Here is a 16,664-nt window from a genome sequence, read left to right as displayed (position 1 = left end):
TTTGGAATATATTTAAAAGAAATTCATACTGTATTCTAAAATAAATTCAGATTGCAAGCATTTCCCCAGCAGGATTCAATTTAGGTCATCGTGTCCCTAAAGGGGCATGGCTTTTGATTCACCAGATTGTATTCCTTTGCTTTTTTTTCAATGCATTTGAAACTGCAGAAATGCAACTACCATTTTAAAAGCCACACATTGTTTTCTTTCCTTCCAGTAAATAGTTAACAAACTTAATAGGAACATTCTCTTCCCAAAATGGAAACTTGCTACTGTGCATCATCAACATTGGAGGTATTTTTATTAGAACACCATGGCAACTCCTGAACATGTTTTGGTAGCTCCTAGAGAGCTGAGTTATTTTTAGCATAAGGTTTGTCCCATAAAATGACAGTGCGATAGGTCTTGCCATATTGCATTGAGTCTGAATTCACAAACTGGCTATCTTCATTAACAAAACCAGTCAAGTATGATTCAGACAGGAGTCTTTTGTACCCCAAAGCCCTACATTTGCCAGCTGAAGAGAGTTTATCCATTTTAACTATAGTTTTGAGCTACAATAGCAAAACATTCTATATTGTAATGGTTATTGTTGTAAAATAAATTCGTTGCTAAAGAATCAACTTGGTTATATTTCTTTTCAGATCAAGAAAATGGCTATACTTCTCAAAACCTTTCTCCACTTGTACCAACCAGGAAAAAGGCATATGCTGGCATCTGTTTGGTTGCATTTCATTTCACATTCATGAATAAGACACCCTTAAGCATGCTTAGTAGTACTAAGGCTAAAGTAGCATTCTCTCATTCCAATATCATTGTAGAGAAGCTACTCTAAGTATGTAATTATATTAGATATTGGCAGATCTGCACTTTCTGCTTCCCCCTTCACCAATATGGGCAACTCAGTGCTGCGTCTTAAGTACAGAAACAGATGATGTGTTCTTCCTCCCACACAGACCATTGCAAATGCACTTCACACCTCTGTTTTCTAGCTTCAATTAAAAAGTACTCTTTTCCAACCTGTGGTTTTAGGTGCCTCAGAGCAGATGCTTTCTAATGCTTTCTAATACCCATTGCAATAGCAACCCCGTGACTGAAATAGGCCCACTCTCCAGCAACTGCTTGCTGACTTGTGCAGCCATGTTATGATGAGCTGCTATGTTTTCCACTGATCAGCAACTGCTTTTAAAACAATTCTCAAGAAAATAATAATAATAATAAAATTTCAAAAAAATAAATAAAAGTAAAACAATTCTCAAGACTGATCAGAAGACAGTCTGCTATGTCAGTGAACTATCCTCAATCTTAAAAGCTCATATTTCATTCAGCCCTGGACTTCAAACCCTTTTTGTTTCTGCCCGGAGTGAGCAAAGCATGCTCACTTTGGTTTCTCTATGTCCACAGTACTGCAAGGTTTCCCATTCTTTTATTTTTGTGATATCTTTAAGCTGAAATATAGGCAAACTACTTTTTCATGAAGCTGAAATATCAGTTTTCCTTTGCTACAAAGTTTTCATGGACCTACAAATGAAAATAAGAAAATCCAGTCCTATATTGGTTTGATTACTGTAGCTTTGGAACTGCAATAATACCATAAGAGGAGAAAGGAAAAAAAATAGAAAGGTTTTATGGTAGTGTCACAGAAAACAATTGGGGAAGAGTAGCAGTGGTGGAGGAGGCATTTATTTACAGAAACAATAGAGAAAGCAAAGGCAAGGCATGGGATTACTGAGGACAGAAGAATCCCTAAAAAGAAAAGGCAAAGACTAACTGACTGACTCACATAGAAGCCAGATGGAAGATCAAGAAGCAGAGGTCATATCCATTCAGATTATTTGGTGGCCATAATCTGAGAACCAGCCCAAACTGTTGCCAACAACTGCAGTTCTTAAACCACTGAAGTTGCTTTGAGAAATAGCCAGGAGCAGCCTGGAAGAGATGCAGCTTAAGTCTTTAGAGAGAAATTGCCCTTTGTTACTCACTATATTTGACAAAAGTCAGGCAAATGACAATTACTAATAATGGAAACAAGACAAGTCCGGCAATAAAGAAAGCAACTTTTATACATTTAAAACCATTTGTCAACATGAGGATGGATGTGTAGCACCATAACTCAGCAGTGGGAAATAAAACTCAGTGCAATATTAGAATCAAAATATTTATTACTCGGTCAAGGAGATAAATGAACATATCTTTGATAAACTTCTAATTTTTAATATTACAACAGTGCATGTAATTAATCTGATAAACTGAACCATGTGAAGTAGAATAATGAAATTCGTGTTTTGTTTCCACTTCAAATTATCTCCCATGTCATCCAATTTATATAATATAGCATCTGTCTTAACAAATATATCAAAAGATGTTGAGAAATCCATATATACATGTGTGTGTGTATGTATGCATGTATATATATATACACACACACACACATACACACACACACACACACACAAACATATATATGGATTTCTCAACATATTTTGATATATTTGTTAAGACAATGCCATGGTCATTTTCCACAATAGGCATTTTTTAAATGGGAACTGAAAGTAAATGTCAAAAACTGGCAAAAAAATTTCACAGATAGTCGGCACATGGCTGTGTGATGCTGTAGACAGCTATAAAGGTGGAATGATTGCCAAGTGCTCAAAATTCAATCACATAACTGGGTGATTTACAGCTGTCATAACTTCAAAAATAGGTTGTAAGTAGCCCTGAGGAGGTCTGCCATAACTTTGAATGTTGTTAAGCAACCAATCATAAGTTGAGGACTACTTATAGCCCTGTCACATTCAGAGATGAGACACATCTGTATTCTTATTTCCTCTAGTGAAGAAAAAGGAGTACAGCTAGTCTTCCATTTACGACCACAATTGAATCCAAATTTTTTGTTGCTAACCAAGACAATGGTTAAGTAGTTTTGCCTCATTTTTTATCTTTCTTGCCACAGTTGTTAAGTGAATCACTATTTGTTAAGTTAGTGACATGGCTGTTAAGTAACCTGGCTTCCCCATTGACTTTGCTTGTCAGAAGGTTGCAAAAAGGTGATCACATGACACCCCCCCCCCAGGACAAGGCAACCATCATAAATATGAGTCAGTTATCAAGCATTTGAATTTTGATCACATGACCATGGGGATGCTGCAAAGGTTGTAAATGTGAAAAATGATCTAAGTCACACTTTTCAGTGCTGTTGTAACTCCAATGGTCACTACATGAACCATTATAAGTTGGGGACTACCTGTATTCAACTATCTGTTCAATCTCAAGTTCTGTTGCCTATTCCATTCCACTGAAAACTTGGATCAATTGCAATTATTTCCTTATTGCCATGAATTCTCATATTTACATAAAATGACCAGATTTTATATGCATTCATCTGTCATATATTCCGCATTGAAGATTTTAAGAGACCAGATCTTTTTATGGAACCAATATTTCACGTCAACTTTTTATAGAGCTTCCTGCAAGTCAAGAGCGGCTGTTGAAAAGATACTACCCACACAATGAGATAAGGCTTACTCATTTTACCTTCAAATAAGCACTAAACTTGCCCCAAGAACCTTTTAAAATGGAAACAAGTTTCAAGTGTTAGAGAGGGAAAAGGGAGGGTGAAAGTTTTATTGCTGCTTACGCTGAAGTAGATTCAGCGTAAATGTATTATATATTCTCCTTCTGCATGTTTCCATACAAAGATCACATGAGAAAGCCAATCCCCACAAATAAATGATAAATGTACAAGTGTTTTAAAATGTGTGACAGCTGATAAAATCTTTAGAAGACGTCTGCTGAATCAAATAAAAACTCCACCAAGTCCAACATAATTTCATGTTACCTGTCAGATACCCCAGGAAAGTCATGGAATGTGAGGGAAATATTCCTCTTCTATGCATTCCTCATGCAGAAGGTTGTAACATGAGGAAAAAAGTCAGTCATACATCAAAGGCCAAATAGCCATGCTTTATGAATGAGGGTACATAACCTGGTGTTATTAGTCTTTATTTACTCAAAAGTGCATGATCTATGGATTTAAATATTCTCATCTGATCTCCTGATATTTGCTTGTCTATCCATTTTTAAAAAAAGAACCTTTAAATTCAGTTTTGTGATGGCAGCTACTATTGAGAATCTTCCTTCCCTGGCATAAGAAAGACTAAACTGGAGCTCTAAACTTTGGATAGTGATTGGGGTGGGGAGGCAGCTGCCATGCTTTGTGTTTATGGAAATCTACAGTTTGAACCATAATCAGTTTCCTATTCAGGTTAATTTGACCACTACTTTGGATGACCTTGAAAAAAACTAGATCAATTCACAGAGGATGGAATTATCAACGGCTGCTTAGAAATCTTGATAGTTATTTCCTCAGAAGCATGTCGAAACTGTTGTTAGGCATCTTTGCTATGACCTAGATAGCTATGATTGGCTACTGAATGGTTCCAAAAATCTAGGCAGGATAGTTTCATTGCCTGATACATCAGTATTCCGTCTCCATAGATATCAACGCTTTGATTGCTTTCCATAGTTGTTTTAAGGGGCAGAGTTTTGATCATCTGTTCCAAACCTATCATTTTATTTTGTGTCACTCAAATCAGAGTTGAAAAAGATTGGTCTGGGTGCACTGCCAGTTACAAAGATAATTCTTTGCTAGATCCTCATTAAATTGCAAAATAAAATTGGTCACATCACTTTTCTTTTAAATTCTTGTGAAATAACGAGCTAAATTTCAAAGATGTACTTTTCTATCCTATGACAGAAAACCAGAATGAGAGTTTTTCAAGTTTTTTGCAGAAACGTATTGTTAAAATAGTCAAAGTGTAAGCTTGGAAAAATTAGGGCAAGGGTATATCACAAGTACTATATGTACGAAGTATATTCAGTTAAAATGTATGTACATATACCATATCGTTCATATCCTTCAGCCATATCAAATTGTTCTTCCTTCACACTTTTGATACATTCTGCATTATTTTTCTAGTATTTACTTATTCCACTGCCTGATGTGCCCAGTTGCTAGGAAACCTATCCTTTCAACATGTCTTTATTTTTTTTATTTTTTGCTACGGCAGCATCTTCTCTTCCCGCCTTGAGCAGCTTGTTGCCATGGCAGCCATACACCTTTTTCCCAGTACAGTTCCTGAACATTTTAGTGGAATATTCTATGGCTATTGGAGGCTTCTTTCCTTACTGCTTCCCAATTCCATTTCTGAGCCCAACGTTCTGCTTCATCTAAAAATCAGAGAAACGAACCTCAGAGCTGAAAAGGAAGCATTGAAACACTGAGTCCCTTGGTGTTTCTACAACATCAAATATCTGATCTCAATCCAGATGCACAAACCATTTGACCTAAATCCATTTATGTCTTCAAATGCAGAATGTCCCTCATTCTAAAGCTGCAAAATGGCCTTGGCTCAAGGAGCTGGCATTTCCACCCCATAACCTAGCATGTGGTTACACATAGTGTTCTAGCATTGCTAGCAGCAGGCCAAGCCAATAGAACTGCCAACAACTAATGGAAGCCATAAGTGGGCATTCATGCTCCAGGACCAGTGTATCCAAGCTAGCTTATTATAGTCATTAAATTGGAAAAAGTGCAGGAAGCCAGGAATTGTCTTGGATCTACTCTCTACCCTTATGGCTATACATCTGTTTTGACCTAGTTGATAATCTGTGGGAGAAGAATAGAGAAGGGACAAGACAATTGCCTTTTCAAAAATGTCCATTCAAACAAAATATAAAGCAGAAGAGCAATTGTGATGGAAAAGCTATTCATCTAATTCAGCCACACAATTTCAGTTGCAACATCTCTCTTTCTCTCTCTCTTTCTACATCTACATTACATCCCTAATACTATTTTATAATTATGGAAGCCTCTATTTTGTGAGGAGACTGCATAGGTGTCATACTATTTATTATTTATTTATTTATTTATTTATTTATTTTATTAAATGTATTTATATGCCGCCCAATCACGAAGGACTTCGGGCGGCTTACAAAAAATAAGAGGAAAAAAAACACATAACGAGAAAAGAAACAATTTAAAAATAGCAACACCCTCATACATTCATTCTAATCGGGGCTGGACCTCAACAGTGAAGTCAACAGGCCCAGGCCTGCCAGAACAGCCAAGTTTTTACAGCTTTCCTGAAGGCGTATTGTCCATGTAAGTCATGGACAATAAAAACTTCATAAAAAACAGACGCTTATATTATCAGCTAATGAAGTACCGTATGTTTTCCATTTTATTTTATTTTATTTTACTGGTGACAAAGATGAGCAATTCCAAGGAAAGTAATATGGGAAGTGTAGCTCAGATGGATCAGAAATGGAAGTGAACATTGAAGGGGAAGAAACTTAAAGTAAGGGTTTGTTCATAAATGGCAAAAGTTCATAGCCATAGACTGCTTATGACTATATTTTTCCCCCTCACAGAATCTTTCAGGACCATAACATCTAAAATTCAACAGTAAATTAAGAATCATTTCAATATGACATAGCAAAAATAAATTTAATATATAAATAAAATAAAAATGCAATGCAATCTGAGTTCCACTTTTAAAAGTAATAGTAAATGAAAAGTAGTTAAGTCTGCAGTTACTCATTTTACATTTTATAAATGCACCAAAATAAAAAAAAACCTCCAAATATTGAAAAAGAAGGGGTGATTCCAATTATGGGCCATTTAGAAATGTTATAGTGCTTGTTAAGGAAAAAAGAAGGAGAAAAACACTGGGCCTCACCTAGAGAATTAATGGAAGAATTAATTGAGCTTGGTTTAAGATGTTTCATGTCTTCTGTTTCTAAGCAAGTCTTTCATGTATGACCCCAAATTAACAACTCCAAATATGCTGCAAGCAGAAATGAAGAACTAAAATGCCTATTATTAATATTCAAGCATATTAATTCATTATATCTCAAAGTTGCATGTTAAAAATGGCAACTATGCAGAGATCATTTTTAAAATGAAGTTATAGATGGCCAATAAATTGACCATGTGATAGTGATTTTTCTTATGTAAATAACTAAAGAATTTTGGGGAGTCAGATTACATGAAATCAAAAGATGTATTAATGTTATCCAAATTAAGCATACAATCCATTTTCTTCACCAATCATTCCTTTGCTGTGTGTATTTCACAGTCTTTTCATTTTTAACCTATAGTTGTCTCATAACAGTGATTGTAAGATAAATTTCAGTGACTTTTTTCTAGTAGTCTGTCCATTGATCCCAACAAAAAAGGGTTAGTTTCATTTGAATCTTAGCTTTAAACTCGTAACAATATATGTATTTAAGCCCAAATTTTTCTTTCTTTCTTTCTTTCTTTCTTTTGTTTTTTTTACAAATCCACCAAACATGATTCTTCATGATTCCACATTTCTATCATAAATTTATCTTTATAGTCTCTCGATAATTTTTGGGGGAGTCATATACCAATAGCACATATACCAACATCTTTTAAGTTAAAACATAATGTGAATTTCAGTCTTTTCAATAATGTTTTTCACTGTTACAATAATAAGTCATTTCCAAAATTGTTAGCCTATTTAGGATATAAGTAGTCTTACAACTAAAATGGACCTTGGAATTTCCGTCATAAGTCATGATGGCTGTAAGTTGAAGCACCACATGATAGGACCTGATTTTATGACATTTTTGTGCTAATTGTTAAGTGAACACCCTGGTGGCAGTGAATGTGGCAATTTTCAAGTCATTGCCTTGGTCATTAAGCTAATTAATATATTCCTGTGGGCATTTTTTGACAGAAATAATCTAAAAAGGCCAGAAATCAAGCAAAAAATATCTGTATCATAAATTGCAATTATTATGTGACCATGGAAAACTGCAACTGGCCATGAAGACAAAGCAATTGTCATGAACCCATGAGGGTGTGTTCATCTGTCAAAACTCTGGAAACGGAACATAGTAGCTTTTGGGGAAGTTTGTTGTAACTTTGAATAATTGCTAAGAAACCAGTTGTTAAACAAATATACCTCTATATACTTTCACCTGTTCATCCTCCATTTCAAATTTCAGGAAAAGTTTTTATATTTTTGCAATTACACATTCATCATTTGTCCATAAGTCAACTTCAATTTCTAAATTTTATTACTCAATTCCAAAAGTCACATTACCTCCTTTGACTCTTTTTCTTAGTTGGGCATAAGGAAACAATTGAAAACTAAATCTCTCTGTGGCCATATGGTGTCTGGATTTCAAGTTGTATTCTCCATACTCCTGTACTTAACAACTCTCTATAGGTTAACTGTTTCTCATTAATCTGCTGTTTCTTTCCTATAAAATGATTCTTGTGCTGAGAACATAAAGGTATATTCAGGCATAATCTGTGTTTATTCCGTATTCCCAATATAGCACTTCTAATGTAATGATTTTTAAAATCTACATTAATCTTAACTTTATCATACCATATAAAACTATGCGATCCAAACCTTAGTTTATGTTCTTCTAATTCTAAAATTATTTTATTTCTTAGGAACACTCTTTTATCCAACCAAACAGCTGGCAGCAAAACATTTTTAAAACAAGCAATCCCAATTCTTCACATTCCTTTGCATCTTTGTGAACTAATAGTTAACTCTTGCTTTTGCCATACAAGCCTAGGTATAACTTTTTGCTATTCCTGAAATGGTTATTGGTTATTAAAATGTATTTGTTTGAAACTAACAGTTGTAGTTTCAACAAATTTAACATGTCCTTGATTTCAATCTACGATTTAACAAAATTATTCTGAAATAATAATCATAGTAATACCCCATATTAAAACCATTTTACACACTTTCATTTGGTTTTATTTTTCATATATTTGTTAACATATTTGTCTTTGATTGTTAATTTTAAAGCCAGCTAATGCTGGCTGCAAAGGGTCTTTGAAAATTATCAGTAAATGATCAGCAAACACCCATAATTTTTATTTCTCTTTTAGTCCTCACTTTAAAATTATCTCATCTTGTCTTAAATTTTTGTTGAATATTTCCAAAGTTAATACAAATAACAATGGTGATAGGGGGCTTCCTTGTTTTGTCTCTTTTTGTATCTCACAATGCTTTGTTCATTCTCCATTTACAGTTCTGTGGTTTTTGTGAAGTATAAATCAATTTTACCTAGTTAATAAAATTCTCATCAAAGTTCATATCTTCCAGAATATTAAACAGGAAAGCCAGATCAAATTTTCAAATGTCTAGATCTAAAAAGATCAATATACCTTATTTTTCATTATGCTGTTCCAGGTTTCCAAAATGTCCAATACGTGTTTAATATTATATTTCAAGTATCTTTTGGGAAAACCCACAATAATCTTCATGAATATAGTCCTCTAAAACCATTTTCATCCTACTAGTTACAAGAATCATAAATGTACTATTGCATCTATTTAATATAAAGTATTAATCAGAGGTAGTATTCAGCCAGTTCTGACAGGTTCTGGAGAACTGTTGGAGAAATTTTGAGAGTGAGGAGGGAATAGGGATTTTGTGGTATTCTTCCCCTGCCACGCCCACAAAGCCACACCCACAGAACCGGTAGTAAAAAAAATTGGATCCCACCACTGGTATTAATGATATATTAGTATCTATCCAAAGCTGCACATTTGCTTTCACCAAGAAAGTAAGAAGCATCAAGAGAAATTCCGAAAACTAGATGCAATAATCTATTTATTACAAATTAACAAAACACACTTAAACAGCAGCTACAAGATGTTGTTGTAGTTTATTTTGTTAATTTATAATAAATAGATTAATATATCACTTTTTAAAAAATCTTTAAATGAATTAGATCCAAAGCTCTTCAGGAAAACATCCGGATCTGGCCAGAGATTTATATAAAAATAAATAGAAAAACAGTCTTCTTGTTGAGAGAAACTGTCCACGCAGGGTTTTTTTTTTTTCCCCAGTCAAGAAACATTCCGCTGAGAATAAAAGATTAAATAATCATCCAACCATCCCTGGAGTATAGCTGGCTTCGTACATCTGGTCTGTTGAATATTGTTCCTGTGTGTACATAATCTTGTTTAGCATTCATAGCTTTAGAAAACATCTGAAAGAACTGGCTCTTTTACAGCTTTGCATATAGACAAAACTCTACACAGTATTGAATTGGTTAATTAAGAACATTGTGATAATCACCAGTTTCAGATAACTTGATTTGAATGCACCAAATTTACTTATAGCTGGTATCAGTTTTTGGAATCTTATAGAGAGTGCAGGACATAATCCAGATATAGAAATATTTATTTTTGCCAGATGTCATCCTAAATTACTTTTAGAGCTCACAACTATGTAGTTATTAGACTCTTCCTTGTTGAACTTTAAAAAAAATTGTAGTTACAAGTGCATTAAACACATTTTCAATAAGTTCTGTTACATTCTATCACCATGTAACATATCATGGCTGGCATGAGCAATAGGGACTAGCCTGAAAGCTGGAGTATTATAAATGATTTATTGGTCTAATAAAGAGACTGAAATTATCCACCTCCTTCCCTTCCCCCTTGCCCGAAGGACCAATACAGCTACTGTACAAACATTTTCTGCCTCCCATTATGTAATGTTACAGAGAAGAAAAACAAGTATATGAGCCCCATGAGATTCTTGATGGCTGACAAATTCTCTCCCCCCCTTCAGTCTGACTATTAAACAACAGCCTCTGAAAGGAAGGCAAAGATGGTTGAGGCAGATTGCAGTAGGAATAGATTGCTGTGGCTTCCATCATCAAAATATTTTGCAGTTATTCACATTTCTAGGAAGCCCATACTTCCTTAAGCAACCCCAAGGTGCTACCAATTCTCTCATCTTTGCGTTCCTTGCTTTTCAAACAGGTTTGCCAAACACAGAGCTCTATGCCATCTTGCTCAGAGCCAACCACGAAGATAACCTTCCTGTAGAAGATTTTTTCTATCCGTTATTTGGTGTGCAGCTGTTCGCGATTTGCTCCTCTATAATTATAGCACTGGCACGTTTTTGTGATGCCTCTTATAGGAAGGAAAGAATCCACTTGCCAGCCTTATTTAAATGGAACTATGTTCTATGTAAATGTGCTGTGACTGAAGTGTTAAAAGTAGGGCTGCATAGAATATTCTCTAATTGTGACATTTGCTTTCAAAATAATACTTTTGATGCAGCCTAATGCTTTATAGCACGAGTCCCCAACCCTGGTCTGCAGCCTATTGGGAATCGGTCTGCACAAGCTGTGGGCAAGCACGTGAAGCTTCATTTGTGCATGTGTGGGGTCTGGGTTGCACACGCAAAAACATCCCCTCCCAGTATCACCAGTCCGTGGGGGCCTCTGCAGTATAGGAAATTTACAGAGCTTTTTAATGAATTTACTCCAGATTTGTTTCTTCATAAGTGACCTAGATCAGTGGCTCCCAACCTTTGTGGCCTGACTGAGGGGAAAGAGGGGAATTGGGCCACATGAGCAGCAGGCTGGTGCATGCTGTCTATGCGTGTGGTGGGCCAGCACGCCTGCAGGTAGCTCGTCTTGCAATATTACTTAACAATAAAACCAATGTTTGTTATCAAGGAGGAGTCCACTGACAAGTGATAGGTCATCACATACGCCCATGAGTGCCCATCGTCCCACATCTCATGCAAGTTAAGCTCTGTGTGCACATGCTCTGTCCAACCACTTGTGTAGACCAATTCCAAATAGGCTGTGGCCTTACAGTAGGCCGCAGCCTAAGGGTTGGAGGTAGGGATGGGTTTCTGCCAGTTCTAACCTCTTCTATAGAAGAGATTTCACAAATCTACAGTGCCGTTTAGAACCGGTTCCAGCTCCCTCCTGCCGCCCGCCACACATCATCAAGATGAAGAGCAAGAGGAGGAATTCTGGAAGTTGAAGTCCACAAGTCTTAAAGCTGTCAAGTTTGAACACCCCTGGTTTTTTTTCCTAAAGGGTTAGGGGTGCAAGGGTCTTGTAACTTGACAGCTTTAAGTCTTGCACACTTCAATGCCAGAGTTCCTGAGCCAACATCACTGGAGAAGGAATTCTGGGAGTTGAGGTCCACAAGTCTTAAAGCTGTCAAGTTTGAACACCCCTGGGGTTTTTTCCTAAAGGGTTAGGGGTGCAAGGGTCTTGTAACTTGACAGCTTTAAGACTTGCGTGCTTCAAATGCCAGGGTTTCTGAGCCAACATTTTGGTTGCTAAGCAAGAGCGTTATTAAGTGAGTTTCATCAGATTTTACAAGTTGGCCACACCCACCCAGTCACATGACTGCCAAGCCACTCCTACTCGGTCACATGGCTGGCAACCCATTCCCACAAACCAGATGCATTACCTGGCTCAATAGCAGTGTCTATGAGAGATTTCTGGGTGTTCCGGTGGACCACTGCTTAAGAGTCACCAATGTGCTACAGCTGTCAAAACAGCTAACAGCTCTGGGCTGAAATCAGCAAAGGGATATATCAAGATCAAGGGAAATAATACTGTTCTAGATGGTACTGGTAAGACCTTATTTGGAATATTGTGTCCAATTCTGGTCAGTACAATATAAAAAAAATGATGCTGAGGCCCTAGAAAGAGTGCAAAAAAGATGACAAGGGACCTAAAATGAAATCCTGTGAAGAGCCACTATTGTAACAAATCTACAGTGCCGTTTAGAGCCGGTTCTAGCTTCCTTCCCCCACCCCTCCACACCACGCTTGCCCCACCCACTGCTCACTGATTTGCTGGCTCACCAATTGCCCTGCCTCTAAGAGTCCTATCTAAACCTTAAAATCTTAAAGCTGTCAAGTTTGAACATGCCTGGGGTTTTGTTTTCAAGGGTTAGGGGTGCAAGGGTCTTGTAACTTGATAGCTTTAAGACTTGCGTGCTTCAAATGCCAGAGTTTCTGAGACGATATTTTGGTTGCTAAGCAAGAGTGTTGTTAAGTGAGTTTCACCACATTTTACAAGTTGGCCACATCCACCCAGTCACATGACTGCCAAGCTACTCCCACTCAGTCACATGGCTCGCAAGCCATTCCCACAAAGCAGGCCACACCTACAGAAGAGGTTCTAAAATTTTTTGAAACCCACTACTGATACATACATACCCACCAGAGATGGATTGTTCCTGGTTTGTCCAGGATTGGGCAAAATGGTAGTAGTGGTGATGGGAGGCTCTGCCCACCCATCCGGATGCTTCTGCACATGTGCAGGAGCATAACCAGTGTGCCCAAACCAGTAGTAAAAAAAATGGCAACCCACCACTGACACAGACTGACAGACATAAAGACAGACAGACAGACACACACACACACCACCTGTGTGGCACAAGTATTGCATATGACCGGTTGAGTAGTTAATGTGGTTTTGCTGTTTGATTCAGGAAATTTGTAGCTCAAGTATTCTCAGATGATAGTTATCTAGTTTCCTCAATTATCTCCAATGATATAAAGCATCCCTTCATTCCCTCTATAATTCTATTATCAAATTATCTTAGTCATTAAAAGGTGTGTGTTTTGAAAAATTAACCCTAAATATAAGAAGGACAATGAGAATCCAAGTACAATGGTTTGCTGTATTATACCTTCTTTTTGCATATTAGTTTAAGGATTTATGTTAGGGTTAGGATGGGTCAAAGGGAATATACCACTGAATAAAATTCAAATGTTTAATTGGAATTGGAATTGGAAAGTTTATTTATAGGCCGCCCTTTTCCCTGGGGGGACTCAGGGCGGCTTACAATTCATGGGGAGGGGAATACAAACAATGACACAAGAACAATACATAATTAAAATAGAGCACAACATTCATCATTCGGGTGGGGACAGATTACAATCTTAACCCCAGGCCTGACGGGATAGCCAGGTTTTAAGGGCTGTGCGGAAGGTCTGGAGGGTGGTGAGGGTACGGATCTCCACGGGGAGATCGTTCCAAAGGGTCGGAGCTACTACCGAGAAGGCTCTCCTCCGTGTAGTTGCCAGTCGACACTGACTGGCAGATGGAATTCGGAGGAGGCCTAATCTATGTGATCTAATTGGTCGCGAGGAGGTGATTGGCAGGAGGCGGTCTCTCAAGTACCCAGATCCACTACCATGAAGGGCTTTATGGGTGGTAAGTAGCACCTTGAAGCGCACCCGGAGATCAACAGGTAGCCAGCGCAGCTCGCGGAGGATAGGTGTTATGTGGGTGAACCGAGGTGCACCCACAATCGCTCGCGCGGCCCCATTCTGGACTAGCTGAAGTCGCCGGATGCTCTTCAAGGGCAGCCCCATGTAGAGCACGTTGCAGTATTCCAGCCTAGAGGTCACAAGGGCACGAGTGACTGTTGTGAGAGCCTCCCGGTTCAGGAAGGGTCGCAACTGGTGCACCAGGCGAACCTGGGCAAATGCCCCCCTGGTCACAGCCGACATATGGTGATCAAAGGTCAGCTGTGGGTCCAGGAGGACTCCCAAGTTGCGAACCCTGTCTGAGGGGTATCGTGTTTGACCCCCCAGCCTGAGTGATGGAACACTTGCCAAATTATTGGGAGGGAAACACAACAGCCACTCTGTCTTATCCGGGTTGAGTACAAGTTTGTTAGCCCTCATCCAGTCCCTAACGGCTTCAAGGCCCCGGTTCATCACGTCCACCGCTTCATTGAGATGGCACGGGGCGGACAGATACAACTGGGTATCGTCCGCGTATTGATGGTATCTTATCCCGTGCCTCCGAATGATCTCGCCCAGCGGTTTCATGTAGATGTTGAATAGTAGGGGGGATAAGACCGAACCCTGTGGCACCCCATATGTTAGGGGCCTAGGGGTCGATCTCTGCCCTCCAACTAACACCGACTGCGACCTGCCCGAGAGGTAGGAGGCGAACCACTGCAAAACAGTGCCTCCCATCCCCACCTCTCGCAGTCGTCGCAGAAGGATACCATGGTTGATGGTATCGAAAGCCGCCGAGAGGTCAATCTTTTAATCTTTTAGGTCAATGATGTCAATACCTTTAATGTGTTTTAGCGCCATGACGTTATTGGATAGCAACAGTTTAAGAATAATAGACATCGGACAGCCCACAGAATATGAATGTTTTATATTGAAGCAGGGAGAATATAGTAAAAAAAAAATCAGATTTGGTAAATTTAGCAGTAGAAATCCTTTAGCAGTAGAAATGCAATCTTTGTTTTAATTTTACACTGATATTTAAGCAAAAATACTGTCTATAAAGCAGACTTACTTTATTGCAAATTCCGAAAGGCTCAGCTAATAGTTTTTATGGGAAAATCTTGTGGAAAGATACAAAAGGTTATCTATTAATAACCATATATTATCTGGTTATCTATTAATAAGTGTGTGCTTAATATTAACAAAGATTGTATTTGTTTGCCATCTTTCCTTTTATCAAACATGATAGGATCTTGCAGGAGCCTCAATGCTGATAAAGTGTCAAAAACATGGATTGTGACATTGCAGTTCAAATCCTACCCTTTTGGTCTCCTGTTCTGACATTGAAAGGAAGTAATTGTCATGTGCTTGTACTATAATGTTCTAACACATATTCCCTAATTTGATTCACTCTCTCCTTACCCCTGGCCCACATAGATCCCCGTTCCTGTGGACACCTATGGCTGAAATGCAGATTTATTCATTTTTCTTCATAGAACAGGGTAGCATAATACTATGGACTTTCTTTATATTAGTTAAAGGTAAAAAAAGGTCAGGTTTTTTAATGCTAATGGAAGTCCTCCCTACTGACCAGTCTAGAATAAATACAGATTTCTTTCAGTTTCTTTAATTCATGTTTCCAGCAAACACTGATCCTCATGCATCTTGCCAGCAGAGAGCACATCATGAAATGGACACTATATGTAGTACAAGGGGTTCTATCCTTAGATGCTTCAGGGGACCTTTAGAGGGTAAATTAAAAGGCTGGGCAGAATAAGATTCTGGGTTGTACTCTGTACAGTCTCTAAAGAGCTAGAAGGCAGGGGAAAGACACAGACCTCAAGAAGTAGGTCAAGGATCAGTGCTGTAAAAGCAATGTATTGTAGTTAGTTTTAGTTAGTAGAGCTCAAGTATTGAGAAAGTTGGATTGTTGAAAAAAATAAAGGATGATTTAATTCTAGGGATAAAAGCAGCGACAAACCTAAAGAAGATCATGAAGAATTACACCAAGGGACAGCATTTGTCGTAAAACAACTAAGATCAGAAAAGCACAGGTCTTCTCAATGGCAATGCATTGTTTGTGAAAGCTACAGGCTGAGCAAGAGGAGAATAAAGAAGATAGATGCCTTTGAATTCTAAATGTGGGATGGTTATTAAGAGTACCACGAACCACAAGGCAAACCAATCAATCAGTTCTGAACCAAATAAAGGCTGACTGCTCCCTTGACGCAATGATCAACAAGCAGAAACTCATGCAATTTGGACATGTGATGAGAGTGGATGATGGACTAGAAAAAAAGCATTATGCTTGGCAAAATTGAGAGAAGGAGGATAAAGGAATAACAATGGATGAATGGATGGATGGATGGGATCAAGGATATTACTGTAATTTATTGAAGCCTAGTATGCCACAAGGGATGTGGTGGCTCAGTGGCTAAGATGCTGAGCTTGTTGATCAAAAAGCAGGAGTTCAGTGGTTCAAATCCTTAGCGCTGCATAACTGAGTGACCTCCCATTACTCGCCCCAACTTCTGCCAACCAAGCAGTTCAGAAGCACATAAAAAATGCAAGAACAAAAAT

Source organism: Thamnophis sirtalis, unplaced genomic scaffold (genome assembly GCF_051295495.1).
Source record: "Thamnophis sirtalis isolate CommonGarterSnake01/CBP01778 unplaced genomic scaffold, rThaSir2_p1.2 scaffold_8, whole genome shotgun sequence".
Lineage (NCBI taxonomy): Eukaryota > Metazoa > Chordata > Lepidosauria > Squamata > Natricidae > Thamnophis > Thamnophis sirtalis.
The sequence above is the reverse complement of the archived record's forward strand: the minus strand, read 5'-3'. Positions refer to the sequence as shown.